At 36.6% G+C, this 16,875-nt stretch overlaps 1 protein-coding gene and 1 pseudogene across 3 annotated transcripts in view; one reads left to right on the top strand and one right to left on the bottom strand.

Annotated features, from left to right (window-relative positions):
• ARHGAP15 (Rho GTPase activating protein 15) overlaps positions 1-16,875 on the bottom strand; it is a 600,173-nt gene that overhangs the window by 256,627 nt on the left and 326,671 nt on the right. The window lies entirely within an intron of this gene.
• Positions 12,469-12,578, top strand: LOC123839941 (U4 spliceosomal RNA; annotated as a pseudogene).

The following is a 16,875-nucleotide window of genomic DNA, read 5'->3' as shown; positions in this document are numbered from 1 at the left end:
AAAGTATAAAAATATTAAAATATGAAAGTATATATTATATATAAACATAAAATATACTGATATATTTTATATTTTGTATGTTTTACATATTATTATATACTTATATATAAATATATATTCAAATATATATGAATAAATATATATTTAAATATAGAAACATATTTAATGGAAATATTTACATAATTGTATAAATATATATTTATATATTATGTTTATATGTTTTATATATTTACCTTTATAATATTATATATAAAATATATAAAACACTTATGAAATATATGCAAAATATTTTATATATAAAATATAAAACATATATACTGTTTTCAATACCATCATCTGGCTCTACATGTGAGACATACATGTAAGGTACATTGGTTTTCCAAAGAACATGAAAAAATATTTTTAAATGCTTTGTCTTATTTCCTTCTCACAAAACACTGAGAAAGTAGCAGGGTCTTGGGTGTGATCACACTGGTTTTAACACAGCCCATTCTCCAAAGTGGCCTCTAATGATGACTTTCCTGGAGACAGACTAGAGTGTCCACTTCTATTTCCTGATGCCATAAATAATTATCCTCGAATGACAAGTCAAATTACAAGACTTTTACCATCACTCATTCCATTCATTTTGTTCTAAGAAGAGTAATGCAGAAGTTAAAGTCAATAGATGACTATAATATATGGCATACTTTTTATTAAGCAAATAACTTGAAAGCGCTATAAACACAAACTAAAAATGTAAAAAGCACATGGTTAAAAAGCAAAGTCCATCATGGGGTCCCTGTAAACAGCAGTAAAAGTCTTTGAATATGTTGGTTTACAAATCTGATTTTTACAGCCAAACTTATAAAACAGTTTATGCTTTTCTGTTGTCAAGGGAGAAAAACTTGCCAAATTGTTCATTTTAAGTATATACAACATCACCAATTAAGGAAGGCAAAATTTAAACACATGCCTATGATAATCAGGACATAGTTTGCTTCTGATTTCACTACTGATTTTAACAGAACAGTGTTCCTTCCATTTTCCCACAGCACCCAAGTGACCCCACACATACTTTTAGAAACTTGTAATCACACAGTGCAAATAAAAGGACACTTTACTGGAAAATACACAGTGTGGTACAATAATCCATCATTTATGAAAAATAGAATTCAGCCTTTACTTTTTCCTCAGAGATTCAACTACTTTTTGAGGGTGAAGTTAACTGCAATTTAAAGATTTATGTTAAGCCAATGAGCAGTTTTTTTTCCATTCCCATTTAAACTTTTTATTCAAAAATGAAAAGAGACTAAAGCGATATGGGTTTAAATGCTAAGGCATTTAATCTGATTTACAGAGGAATCATTCTTAATTCTACATATTTTTATCTCCACAAAAAGTTAACCTGAATTGGATTAGCTTTCCAGGTATTCTAGAATTTACTTTTATTTCCTTTATGCTTTCCTCTCTTTTTTTCCATTGATGGGTGATCTTTTCTTCTAAACCCAAACGGAATATTTTTGAAAGCCTAAGAATCTTCAATAACAATATACAATTTAAGTCTCAATACACAGGCCAAAGGCATTAGCTTTGAGCACCATTCTGAACCCATTGAGAGATTTAATTGCTGTTAAAGCTGCTCACACCAAAGAATAGTTCGAATCCAGGGCTTTATTATTTTTTTTTAATTAATTTGAGTGCAGTTGACACACAATTTTACATTCGTTTCAGGTGTGTAACACAGCGATTCAACTTCTCTATATGTTATGCTATGCCCACCCCAAGGATCGGGGGCTTTTTAAGACGATCTTCAATAAATATTATCGCATATGAGAATAGGCATTTGCACAACACACGTTTTATACCCGAAACAGCCATTATGGTGTTAAAACCACCTCTAGGGGTGGGAAAGCTTATTGAAAGGAGTGCCCTTTGTATATTTATTTTTCAACTTTAGTAATGAGATGGGGAATCAGCACCGTTTGGACGATGAACATTCACTACTATTCTATTAAGAGATGAGAACCACAAAAGAAAACCCTCAAATTTTTCCAGAATCCAATGGTTTGGATAATATGATCCAGAATTGTGCATCTGCCAGAATTTTTCTTGCTGGGGACCTTATTTTGAAATATCCCCTTTTCCTGCCAAACTGCTGTTTTCACGGTATTCCCATGTTACACTTACATGCTGTTATTATTTGTTTTTAATTTGGAAATACTGGAGAGCTAACGTTTCAGAAATGTTGCTAAAGGAAATGCTATTAGAAACAACTTTCTAGGCTACTTGTCACTTTTTTGGTGAGGTTTTACATAGGGATCGACATCAGGTGTAGATAGATAGATAGTTGTATTAGTAGCTGAGAGCTCCCGACACTGTGAGTCTAGGAAGATGTTCAGGGCAAAGCTGGTGGCAGTTAACAATCATCTTACCGCACCGAAGTGTCCAGGGACGGAGATCAAGAAAGAAATGACAAAATAAGGTTATATCAGGCTCTTAATCCCAAGATATTTCAAAAACACTTCTCCAACCATCACATGGATTACATAACAAAGTTCTGAATTGTCTCCACTCATATTTTCCAATTATGACCTTCTTGCATCAGGAATTGCCCTGTTGTACCACTTCCTAACTTATGGAAACAAGAACGCCTTACCCAAAATTGATTGAAAAGAGAAATCAAGTTTAAAAAATTTCTTTTCCGCCTCCTGCCTAATTCCTTTAGAGGGCATACACGCTTGTGCTAATTCATGCAGATATAACATATACATACCGCTTTGCCCTCTCTGGCATGCGGTTTTAGAGCTTGCAAAACTATGCATGTTACTCCCTGTGTCAGAGTGGGCAGAAAGGGTAAGTTTGGGCTTAATAAACTGTTGGTCATTTCATATCTCTTGCCTTCACATGCTCAATGTAAACAGTAGTCATAATTTCAACCCCCAACTTGTAGCCTGAGAAACTAAATTATTGAAACTTTAAGTGACTTACTTGAAACACAAATCACAAATAAATCTGGAAATAATTGGAAGAGGGAATGTGGAGCATTTTAACAGCAGTGCTTTGTTTTAACCACTTAATTCCCACTTAGATATTGTAGGAATACAAAATAAATGATAAGTTCGAAACAGAAGGGTATGTGGACGGTATCTATCCAATGATTCATCGTTATGCTATCCACCCAATTTAAAGAGAAGTGAGAATTCACACAATGAAAAACGTTTACTTTTAGACCAAATTATCTAGTTTAAATGGTCAAATCTAACCATATTTTTCCATTCTCAGTGTCGATAAAGAGCCGGCAGTTTACTGTCATGTCCCTGTCATTCAGCCTTATGGAAATTCCATGACTGTTTTTCTCAGTAATAGATGTATCCGTGTATTCCACTTCTAATGCATTCATCTGTCTATGATGTAAATCATCATTGTCTTTCATGTATAGGCCTAATATTTTTATTTTGCTGATAATATTTCTGAGATGTGTCTAGGTTGATAATGTATTTCTATAGTGTGAGTCAGTGCTTTTGTTTAAACTCTTTAGTATATAGCTTTGAATTATATAACTTTCTTTTTTTTTAAGATTTTATTTATTTATTTATTTGAGAGAGAGAATGAGAGAGAGAGAGAGCATGAGATGGGGGAGGGTCAGAGGGAGAAGCAGGCTCCCAAGGAGCAGGGAGCCCGATGCGGGCTCGATCCCGGGACTCCAGGATCATGACCTGAGCCGAAGGCAGTCGCTTAACCAACTGAGCCACCCAGGCGCCCTGAATTATATAACTTTCTTGATGATATGGTGATGATGATGCTAACTTCAATTCTGTAGTGCAAATATTGAGTAATAGTACCGCAGATGTAATGTGCCTTCAATTTTAAGTCTATCTGGTTTCTTTTTGTGAACCAGAGTTGGAAAAGATATTTGCTTCAAAGGTTATGAAAATACTACATAGTCAGGAAAAAAAAGGGAAAGAACAAAGAGAAAATATACTTAAATAGCAAAAATCTATAGTGTGTGTAAAGAGAAATGATAACATTTTTTTTTTCCTGAAATGGAATCAGATGCAGCATAAGATGTAAAGATTCAGATCATCTTCTATTAACTAGGTATTTTCTCTTGTCTTTTTATGACTTGATACGGTGTCAGTAAAACTTTGTCACTTGTTCAAAACTTTGATAAATTTGTAGAGTAAGTGGTTACTGAGCTAAGGCGGTAGCTGATTTTGAAAGGGAAATGACTAAAAAAGGAAAAAAACAATGATACAGGGTATTAATCCAGACAAAAGGCACCATGTAGTAGAAATATGTTTTCCATGAGAAAAGATCGTATATTAAATACAGGAATGGGTTCTCTGCCGGTGACACAAAACAGGCGATAGCCAAATCAAATGAGAAGACCCCTATAGATGAATGCAAACATCAGAGACTAAAAATAAAAAAAAGCAAAACAGAGTTTGTTTGTAGGACAATAGAGTGTAGGCAGGACAATTCCACCCGAGAGGTAACAGCATGGCAAGATTCTAGGAAATTAACACTTAGAATTCTGTGGGGGAAAAAAAAGCCAAGTTGGAGAATGAAATGATATTCATATTTAAGAGTATTGGGCAATTTCAATGCTGATTTTACATACTGACTCAGATACTAGACCGTGCTTAGCAGTTTTTGAATTGGGTGGGTGGTATTTAAATCTTCCCTCCAGATAGACAGAAATAGAGAGAGCTACCACTACATATTGTGTATTTGTTTGTACCTTTGTGAATATGTATTCTCAGAGGGTATGGAGGAGAGTAATATATGACAACTTTGAAGCTTTTTCTTTAATCTCTAAACTCCTGGCCCTATGTGTGATCAAGAATATGCTACAATGTATCCTGAATTTTGCAAACATAAACATTTGAACTAGGACAAAAAATATATATATTTCAGGCATAGGTAGTTTGAGAGAAATCTTAAGCTAAATAATCAATATTTGAGAGGAAATGGTGGACTGAAGTATTTATCTAGATTGTAGGAAAAGTTAAATTTATATATATAAGATATATGTAATTTATAATTTTTATATATGATATATAAATATATATTTAACTTTTCTTAAATCTAAATGTTGTAATATGTATAGTATTAATCCTTTTAAAGCAGACTCAATTTCCACTTTAGCCAATCTGATCGTTCTAACATCACATGTATTATTAATAATGACCGATGTTCTTAGACTACTGGCAATGTGACAAGAAACTGTACCAAGTATGTTACGTCTTATTTAGTCCTCATAACCGTTCAATGTGGTGGGTTCTCTTATTGTTGTCCATTCTACAGATGAGGAATCTGAGGTTCAAAGAGGTTAAGTCACGTAGCAGATTAAGTGGCAGAGCCAAAATCAAATGCAGGGCTGCCTGATTTCGAGCCCGTGCTTACTCCTAACCTACCCCACTGCCTGCCTGCCCCTCAGTTTGGCAATGCTGTCAAAGTTCTAAGGACACAGAGAGATGGCAATAGCCTCCCACTATAGTCAAGTACTTTCAATACTTCCAACCTAAGGTCTTAAATTATCTGCCGCACTTAACCTGCTGGCTGAAATGATTCTAGGTGGTGTGCATCACTACAGACCTAAATGGGAAAATGAGTTGCCTTAGGTGAGATTAGTGAATCACAGGACAGCAACAGAGTTGATGGCTGAACACTCTCTGGATTGCCAGGCAGAACAGCTGAAGATGGCATCTGGGTTGCACAGAGCCATAACCACCGTGAACACAAATTGAGCTCTTCTGCTATCGGGCTGTAGGCAAATATGAGAATCACCCTCCATGCTCCAGGTAGTTGTATGTAGCAAGACAAGGATAAATATAGAAGTAGAGACATAGGATGGGCATTGGGACTCCCTTTTAAGCAAAGGGGCTAGCAACCTAGCCAGATCTCTCGATTTTTCTGTCCTTGACTCCTGTCATCGCACAATCTTTTTCAAAGACAGACCGACCTATACCTAGCCCACAATAGTATGAGCACATGCATTCTCATCTATAAACTCCTTAGCACTTCTCTCAGCCAAGTCAGGAAATTTCATTCTTCTCTCTCTCCAACCACAGAGTCGGCTTGTTTTACTCTGGTTGCTTCATAGGAGTAAAGCTTCAGATCAGCATTTAGGGAGAAAGCAGATAAGAGCCACTAATCTATGGCCTCCTTCCAACAGCTAATGTTGCTTCTTTCAAAAAAAAAAAAGTATATTCCTTTCTCTTTCATTCATTTCTTCTCTCTCTTTTGAATACTACAGGTTTTGGATTTTGAATTTGAATCTCAACTCTGTCACCTAACAGAGGTCAGATCTTATTCAAGCAATGTAAGTTCTTTGTGTCTCTATTTTCTCATCTGGTAAATGGGGCTGATAATATCCACACCAAGGACTGTTGTGTAAATTAAATGCCCCATTATTTGCAAAACACCCAGCACAATATCTAGTGTATAATAAGCATTCAATAAACACTAACAATAATGAATTATGAGGTTATGATAGATGCTTTCTATCACAGTCATGATTGTAATAATCAGTAAGTGAACAGAACAGATGGTATGAAAAATGCCCTCCTCATCCTCCACCTCAGTGTCTCTTATTTTTTCAACATTTACTGGGCATTTACTATGTATCTGGTATTATTAGATTATAACCCTAGCTGTTGCATAAATTAAAAATATATATTAATTTATATAACATTAAATATATATTAATATAGATACAATTTTCACTGCTATTTGGCTAAAAAAAAAAAAAGTATTTGTGTACAACCCCAAGAGTTTATCTGTGATTAATTTCTGCCAGGTAGAGTATATTTCAAGACTTTGAACATGTGTTGAAATCATTGGATCTTGAAGAACTATCCATTAAAGACTTTCTGAACTGTGACAATGGATATTGACAGTGCTTGTCAGACTAAACCAGTATTGATTGGCTCACATCATGTGTATAGCAAAACCAATTTCTTTCAAGTGCTTCTTCCTAACTGAAATACATTATTGAGCCTTCCTCTCTGTTTATTATAACACCCCAGCTCATCATATGTAACACATCCAGCAAAAAGGTTTCTCAATGAAGGAAGCAGCAAACTATAACACAGAGAGAAGTGAAGGCACTTAGCAAGCCCAATAGTCTTGTACTGTAAGATACTATTCCTTTGGAAAATATCGATTCCTTGCAGAGTCTTGTTTTTATTTTACAATCCTCTTGAATATGGAAAGATCATGGACTAACTGAGCTTTGCTATTGTTTAATGATCCCGTGACTCTCATGGTTTCTACCCCTGAATGAAACTATTTTAAGTATTGTGTGCATGTTTAAGTTGTGGGAAAGAAAGTGTTTATATTGGGTCACTGCTGCCCTGCCCACAAATACACACAGCACTACACACACACACACACACACACACACACACACACCCAAGGACGTGACTTTTCCCAAACCTTAGAATGTTTTCTCCAGTGAGCAACTCAGGTCAACTTTGGCCATATGCTATGTATTGTACAGTTTTATTATTAATTTGAATTTGCATTGTTCCTTTCTTCCCAAGAGGGCACATTTCTCACTGAAATTATGCTTTTACATAACGAAGAGCAGTTCTCATAATACCCCGTGAGTGGGAAGAATTCCAGATTTATTTTTTTATTTGAAAATATTATTATTAAACAAAACCTAAACAACATACCTTCCACAAGTACTAACTGATCATATCTCATGCTTTCTGCCGGGTCCTAGGAGCATTCCTGGGCCCAAAGAAACTTCAGTCCTAGTTTTTACTCCTTAAGAAGCTCACAGTTTACTCTATATAAATGCCTGGGGAAAGCAGGGTAATCCTAAATTCTTAGCATAATTCTCAGGGTATTCCTAAAATTGCCACCCCTCTAAAAAATGATCCTTCCAGCTCACATGAATCACTCTGATGATAAAACGGTAGATTTTGGTTAAATCTACAAATGCTGAATTCAATGTGGGATGGTGCTGCCAGTTTTTCTCCTAAGTATGGCTGGAAATTATTATTATTATTATTATTTTTTGCTTAGAAGGGTGATAAATACTACATGAGCAAAATATGTCATTCTTCAAAGCCCCTTATTAAGCAACAGAGTTCCAAGTTTACTTGAAAGTTCTAGATTAGGGTTTTTCCAGAGATAAGGATCCCTTTGAGTCCTGCCTCCTACCCCATACTATGGCCCAGGAGAATGGCTGCACTCAGCACCCTGGGCCATGCCCTTCCTCTGGCTTTGCCCCTTGCCCATGGCCTTACTCCCACATTCCCTCGCTCTGAGACAGGCTCCTGGCCTCGGGTCCGCTCTCTTGGCATTCTTTGCCGGGGTCATGATGTCCTGAAGAACGGCTAGTTGTCAGAGTGGCAGCCTCCCATGCTTTTGTCAGAGAAAGATCAGGAAATGTCAGGCCAGTCAGTTAGTCCCTCACAAAATAGTTTCAGTGGGACAGAACCTTCTCTGAGAGGAATCATTTTGACATAAGCTTCTAGCTATTTGCACCCAAATGTGCGTGAGAACCGCTGAGACCCTCCCCCAGCAGGGGTGTGCTGAGCAGATCTGAGGACACAGTATGTAGTCTATGGCTAAGTGCTGGGGGAGAGTGGAGCAGTTTGTCCTCACAAATGTTGACAGACAGCTGCAGTTTGCAGCTGGTCGTGAGCTTATGCTCGCTGAACAAAGATCTAGCTGGAGCCCGGTGAATACTTGGCTCCATTGCAATAATCATAATTCATAACATACATTTCTAAAGAAGGGGGGGAAAATAGGAAAAGACCCATAGAGGCGCATGTCATGGTGACACTTGATGTGGTCAGGATCCAAGCTACTTTATTTGTTGTCCATTTTTAATCTAGCTGGGGTCCTGTATCGAGACGGTGGTCACTGTTTGCATGTCAAATGACACTGCTTTCTGCTTGCCAGCCACACCTTCAGATTAGCTCATCTTTCCATTAAAAAATAGTGATGCGAGATGGACTTTCTGTCACAAACCAGTTATTATCTCAAATCTTTATTTTTCTAAATGAGTTCACTGTAATCAAATTGCCAAGCTTTTTCTTGTTTTCTGACCATCAGATAACCCCATTCTTGGGCATGGTTTGTGTTGGAGTCCCAGAACCATGAAATATTAACTCTGGAGTGAACTTGAGGGAACATAGAGTCAATACTCCTGACTTCTGAGATGAGGAAGAAGACACCCAAATTGTTTAAGCCCCTTGCCTCAGGCCACATAATAAGGAGCAGAAAGGTAAAGATTCGATTCAAGTTTCTCAGCCACCATTTCTGGGTTTTTGTCAGCATATCCTTATGTCTCTCTAATCCCGGGTTTAGTTTGACTAGAAACACTGTCCCTAAATCCAGAAGATTGCTCCCAAGGAGCCAGTTTTGTTGCCGTAGGCGCCCACTACTGGCCCAGTTCTTCCAGTGACCAGGAATTTTATATTTGAATCCAAGTGAAATCATATAATTGTTTTATTCTACATATTCAGAAATAGAGACTTTTGAATAGAATATGGAAATATATTTACATTTATATGCAATAATTGTGCATAATAATATGAAAAATACATACCCAAAGGGGAAATTACAGTAGCTTTTCTTTTGACATGTAGCAACGCTAAGTGTTTTGCTATCATCCTTTTCTTTAACTTTTGGTAACCTGAAATCTGTAATAGATTATTATTATTTGGGGTATTAAGCCTTCCCTTTCCCTGAGGGGAGAGGATCCTGCTGCTCCCTGACACAGATGTCACTGAGGAGAGTGCTTTGCTGGATATCCTCTCCATGTGTTTCAGCCTAAATTAGGAGGGGATAGAGAGGATTGAGCTATGGATGGGAAAATGCATTTCACCGAGTTCCAACTCCTATGAAATTCGAACTTTTGGACTATTGAACAGGCTAAGATCTTGGTTTTCTTCAAGCATGTTTACACTTGACAAAGTAGAACTTCTGGTCTTGGAAAAAAATGTCTTTGGGTTTTTAAGGTCTCCGAAAGCTTCTTAAGACATTAAGTACCTCTTACATAAAATAACACAGTGATGATTTAAGACCGGAGGAACTGGAAATGAGAGGATTAAATGACCTTTAAAATACACATAGGTTTAAAATTGAAAGGAAAATGCACTTAGCAAAAAAGCATTTGGGATTTATTTCTAAAATATGGTTGGAAACATTAAGCAAACTCAAAATGAGGCGACGCGCACACATCCTCATTTTGACTTAAAGATCTACTTTAAATAACGCAACAGATGTAGTCATCAGCATCTATTCCAACAGGGACACTGTGGATGGTGAGAAAGGCACGGTAAGACTTGAGTAATAATAAGAACTACTGTCATTGTTATCCCTTAATCCTTCGAACTGTCAAAGCAGAACCAAGAGTAAAAGAGGAATATTCTAGCAGAATCTGACTCCCTCCCTGTTTTGTCAAGCAGTTCAGTTAGGAAATTTCCACCAGGAAATATTCCCTTAAATTAGTCATCAGAGAGCAAGTGTAGCTATTTTCATTCAATAGCATGGGAGAAAAAAAATGAAAAAACACCTGTAGACTTTAGTCTGAAAACATTCCTGACAACAGCACTGAACAGGTGCTGGCTTATGTAATGGCTAAGAAAGCAGGGCGGGGGCGGGGATGGGGTGGGGACAGAGCCCTTGCTAAGGAAAATTGAACTTAATTGCTCTGTTGTGAGGGAATGGCCAACTGAGAATTATGTGCTCTGGGTCACGTAACATTTTGGCAAAAATATTTATTTTGCCAATTTGGGGCCACATGAAATAAACTGCCACTGGGACACATGCTGAAGTCAAGAATGAGGGTGGGGCGAGGCAGATCTTCATGGTACAGTTTGGAATTTAATGGTCCTCCCTATACTCTCATCAAGCCTGACACACAGTCGGCGGTCAGTTAAAAAAAAAAAAAAAAGTTTAATAACTGCATAGTGTCTGAGCAAAATGCATGGTAGAAAGCACACAGGCTTTCGTGTTAAGAGATCGGATCTTGAGTTCACAGATCCACCATTAAGAAAGTGTGCGACTTCACGGCCCTGAATTCCAATTTCCTCATCTGTATAATAGGGGTATAAATATCTCAATTGCAATGCTGTCAGGATTAAATATTATGATGTAAAAGACCACAATGCTTTGTATTTATACAGGTAGGTTACCATCTTTCTCCATTTTCTCCCTTTCTTCCTAATCTTCATCATCCTTAACATCATTAACAGAAGTTACAGGTTGCACAGGACTCCATAAAACTGAGTTAAATGGAGATGGTCCCTGGGCTTTGGGAGCTAACAATTAAAAATCACAATACCTGTATGACTAAACAGAAAGAAGATATGGATACTTGAAATTTAGAGTACATATATAAAAATTATGTTAAGCTTATATTAATATTAGTGAACAGTAAAGAGCTATGTCCATATAACATAGGAAGAGCCCTAGAAATTGTTTGTTGAGGCAACTTTCACTTTTTCTTACACTTTTGCACATTGTATACCAAATTCTCTAACTGCATGAGTGTTTATTAATTGCAATTTTGATGGAAATAAATATGCCGTCAATATAAATCCTTCCAGATGAATGCATGGTGGGAGTTACTACTACCACTTTTGCTAATAATAATTTTAAAAATAATGGTAATAAAAGTCTCTTATTTCATACATTACCTTAAGATTGAAATCTTGTGTCTAACCAAATAGAAATGGCAGGAGGTCTGCTTTGATAAATATGACAGCAACATTACCTTATATAATGATAATTGTTATCAGAATCGTGTCAGAAGTACATCCCATGCCATGCAGCCTCAGGGCACACAAATGTGTCCTTTAATAATCACAGCTAAAACATCTTTTCTATATTAAGAAAAAATTTAAAGACCCTTAACATCCAATTAATTGCAGATGGAATGTCAGTTCTGGAGAAAATCTAAAGATCCGAGGAGCTGAATTATGAGTGTGGGTGTGGGCGGGTGGTCAGGGGTGAAGGAGCAGGTTAGTAGGCAGAAGACTCTTTGCTTTGCTGCTGCAGTTCATAGGGCCATATCCACTACTTTCAAGCAAGATTAGCTCTGACTGGTAGAGTGAAAGAAAACTCAGAATGAGTGTCTTCTTGGTAAGCTTCCATACCATACCACCAGATGGAGACGATTGGTTATATTTATCGTCACTAGAAATTCTATTTTAGATACATTGGCCTCACTTTTTCTTCAACACATCCTAACTCAGGGCCTTTGCACATGCTGCTGCTCCCTCTGACATGAGCATTCTTTCTTTAGATATCTACATAGCCATTTTCCTCACTTCCCTAGGTCTTCTCCCAGATGTCGTTACTCACAGCTTCTCCCTCTCTATTCCAAATCACAAGCCTTCCCCACTTAGGTGTTCCCTATCTCTCTCTTTCTTTTTTTTAAAGTATCACGATCTCACCAATACATTTTTTACTTCCTTTTTTGACATCTTTTTTCCCCCCATTAGAATGTTAGCACCAAGCTTTGCGCAGTGGCAGTATCGTAGCCAATGAGGTTTATCCGAGGCGCGATTATTGCTAATAGAATGTTAGCACCATAAGAGCAGGATTTTTGCCTGTATTTTATTGTATTGTATTTATTTTTCGGAGACTCTAATCCCAGTACCTAGAACAGTGCTGGGTAAATGATAAGTGCTCGGCATACATTTATTGAATGAATACAAGAATACTCTGAAGTCCTTTTTTAGAAAAATAAAATCTCTAATTCCTCTTTTTAAACATTTTTAATGTGTGGATAAAACCCTATGTTCCAGAAAAGTAAATTTTTGCCTAATATTTTATAAAGAAGGAAAACTATAATTGTTATTATCATTGAAAGACTGCCTGAATTTATATCCACAACAGATCCGAGAAGAGAAAGAGACCCTGGCTCCAGGCCCTTTTCTTTAAACCTTGAACATCTAGAAAAAGTTGTGGCATTCTTTCCTTATTTACTATTTACAGACAAGAAATCATGTTGTTATCCTTCCTATCTTATTTAAATAAGAAAAAGAGAACTCATATACAAATACATTAAATATTTTTCAAGGATACTTCTATATCCAAAGATATACTAAAATTGTTCTAGATGGTATTTATTAAGAGGAAGGTGAATGAGAGATGAAGGAAAAAAATTGTAAAGGTAGAAAACTTGCATGGCAAACAAAAATAAGAATGACAAGGATGATGAGGGTGATAAACTTCAACTCTCAGTATCAATTTAAGAGAGAGAGAAAGAGAAATTGATTGAGGGGCAGGTGCTGAGTTTCCTGGAGAGGTTGATTCTGGCCTAGCATGTGGCTGAGATCCCAGATGCCCTAAACCAGTACCATCAACATATGCAATTATAAATATTCCAGTAATCACATCAAAAAAGAACCAGCAGGCATTAATTTTAATAATATATTTTATTTAATCCAGTCTATCCCAAGTATTAGCATTTCTCCACATAATCATTATAAAAATTATTAATGAGCTATTTTAAATTCTTTTCCTTGTGCTAAGTCTTTGAAATCTGGTGTGTATGTCACACCTATAGCCAGCCCATCTCAATTCCGACTACAATACTTCGAATGCTCAGTCCCCACAGGTGGCTAGGGACAACCACATTGGGCAGTGCAGTTCTAGAGGAAGCCTCTGGGTGTCATGTCTGAACATGGGCATGTGTCAGTGTAGAGATGACTCCCTGGAGCCCATGGGTGGGGCATCGAGGCAGTCGGTCTGGTGATCTGACTCAGCAAGAGGCTTAGCTCCCCAACAGTGGGCAGGGATATGTCAGGAGAGACAGCTTTCAACTGCAAAGCCATGTGCCCATGACAGAAATCAGAGCCATCAAAACCAGAGACTTTTTCTGATGTGAGTTGTATTTCCAATTCTTTCTCCATATTGCTTTATGTTAGCATCTCAGTAAGACCCTTTGTATGGGGATCCAGAGTGATTCATGACAGAAAACAATTAGGAAAAAAGCAAGGTGACTTTCACTGTACCTCAAGTTGCTAAAACAGGTCAAATGAGTTCCAGTCTATTCTTCTATCTGCAAAATTAGACTTCTGAATTTTAACATGCCTATTGTCAAATACTGCCCTGTTGTAGTGTGCTCCCTGTGAAACATGATAGTCATCTCCCCAACTGGTTTTATACCCAAACACTAAAATAGATCTGGAAGGAATGAATGGTTTAACTCTAGGTTTTCAGGGGCTAGGTGTTTTAAGTTTATAATCTGTGCTTCCTGTGCTCAAGACAGTTATAATGATTTCAAAGTGGCAATGCTTACTCGACCTTCCTATTAAATAGAAGTATGTTTTTGAAAACTCATGGCAAAATACAAAATTTAAATTCTCACAAAGGGTCAGTTTCGGATAATCTATTTTAATATAGGAAAGACTGGGTAGGCACTGTCTGGTTTACAATGCATTCCCCAAATCATGGTTTTGGTCTGGGGAGAAAAGTTGGAGACACACACATTCAGGCATACTGTATACTTGACTACAGAATAAATTGGTTTTGTTCAATTTGAGGTTTGGTTTTGCTCTTAATTGCCATATATTTAGCAGACTTGACTGTACAATGATTTGAATAGACTACTGATTTTACTTGTATGCCATTTCCCAGTATGGGAATCAATTCACATAGTCTCAGCCAAAAATTATTCAAACTCAGAAGTGTATACGTCTCCCAACTTTTACATCACACACACATACACACACACGCACGCACACACACACACCACTCACAAAGGAACCCGTAGCATTCTATGGGTCAGGTGAGCTATATTGTGCCATAAACCATAGGATTTAATAATAAAACAACCAATCCATCATGACATTGAATACAAGCAAAGTGAATTCTGAGACAGCAGCTTGACTAGTTGAATAATAATAATATCCATTTCTACTAGGCTAATGAAACTGCAGAACCAGTTATCAAAACCAAAGCCATATTCACCTTGATTTTCAGCTGAAGCTTTCAGGACCAACTTTATTTTTCCTCCAAATGATTTTGTTCTTATTGAAAATAGTCATCAGATATCATTTTAAAATGTTCATCTTTAAAAATCCCTAAAGAAAAGTTGAACATCGATAGAATTTTGCTTTAATTTTAAGAACAAGATCATGTCTTAAATATGATGAGTAGGATGAAAATGTTGCTAGGAAAAAAGAAAAAAGAAAAAAAAAAGAAAAGAAAACTGGCTCCCATTCCCCTTGAATTTTTTAGTGTGCATGTAAGTACTTAAAATATAAACTATATAGCAATTGACACTGTGAAGCAATACATAATCAAACAAGACACTGTGAGGCAGATTGCAAACTTCCCTCGATCATGTTTCCCAGCTTTAAGAAAGCAAAGGTCTAATAAACATGAACTTGAACTACAATGAACATACTCAAATCATCCTTAAAAAATAGGTATTTACAACAACAAAGTAGTACTGTAATGGCAAAGATAGATGAACTAAGCTTAGATCTGTGTAATATAAAAAAGGAAACTGATTATATAGTACAAATAATTTTGCTGTAATATGACAGCCTAATGACTTAAGTGCCCAGTATCGTCATTATGGTTCTGAACCCCCTGTGCATTAGCAATAAAGACTCCATATAACTCCTGTATAATTCATATTTTTCCATGAAAACCTTGTTCCTCTTTTAAAAGAGTTGCATCTAAAGATCTGTAAGCCCAAATGGAGAAAGTTAATAACTTGAATTGTGTATTATGTCTACGATGTGATCTGAAGGTGTTCTCAGGGAAGTTTCTAACCAATCTTTATGGAGGGAAACAATAGTTTTGGACATTTGGGTTTATTTTAAGGTTTTTCAGTCAAGTAAGAAAGGCCTATTTTGTTGTATTTATACATTAATTTATGGTGTATATAAATCCTTGAAGATTGTATAGTCGGAAGCTAACTACTGTTACCTATCTGATCAATGCATTTAATTTCATGGGAAAGAACAAATAACTGAAAGTTTAGCAAGTATTTAAAATGTTCATCTTTACTGAATATTTGCCATGCACACAGCTATTAGTTTAACCTTTTTTTGCCAGACAGGGCAAATGAATGGTACAGAAAAGCGATCAAACAAAAGACTTCAGAAGAAATCATGATATTGAACACTATGACGAGGCATTATTTCAAGTTTTCAGATCCATTTCCTTGGATCCCCGAGTCTTTATGTTTGCTAGAAATCTCTCCTCTCTCGTTTTATAATACGAAGGAAAGTGGTGCTTAAAAGCATAGCAAACGTAGGTGTTTTCAGGCCACGGAGACATGTATCACGAAGCTATTTTTCTAAGAGATGCTGAGAAACATGAGAAATTAAAGATGTTATTATCTTGTATTTTTCTTCTTTTAACGTTTGTAAGGGAGCAGCTGTGCCCAATTCTTAGTGTAAAAGGAAAACCATATCAATTTTATTCATTTTTGCGTTTGGAATGAACATGTGATGAGAAGTACATTTTGCCATTACCGAACCGGGAGATGCGACAATAATTGTAATGGGTGTTGTTTCATCTACCTGCTAAACTGGTCCTCCTTGCTCAAAATATGGTGTTATGGGGTGGCATCAACCATCTGGCATCACAGAATGAGAGTTCTACAAAGAAACTTCTTGGATGTCTAAAAATGACATGAGGAGAGACAAGCCCCTCAAGGGTGTCTGTATAGATGCAAATCAGTTACATTTGCAAATGTGTGCACAAAAGAGAGGATGGAATTACCGAGCGAATGGCTCCCCTCAATTACCTGCTTTGTGCCTGAATATGCTTGATTTATGAGGATAGGACTAGAAGTCAGGAACTTGAAGAACTAAACCAGAAGACAAAACCCACCACGTAAAATACTCCTCTCCACTAATATTCAAAACACAATGTATGAATGCTTGGACAACTATA

Source organism: Mirounga angustirostris, unplaced genomic scaffold (assembly GCF_029215605.1).
Source record: "Mirounga angustirostris isolate CCGP_5_RB_7025 unplaced genomic scaffold, mMirAng1.0.hap1 SCAF_3, whole genome shotgun sequence".
NCBI classification, from domain to species: domain Eukaryota; kingdom Metazoa; phylum Chordata; class Mammalia; order Carnivora; family Phocidae; genus Mirounga; species Mirounga angustirostris.
Note: the sequence above shows the minus strand (reverse complement) of the source record. Positions and strands in the feature narration are given on the sequence as shown.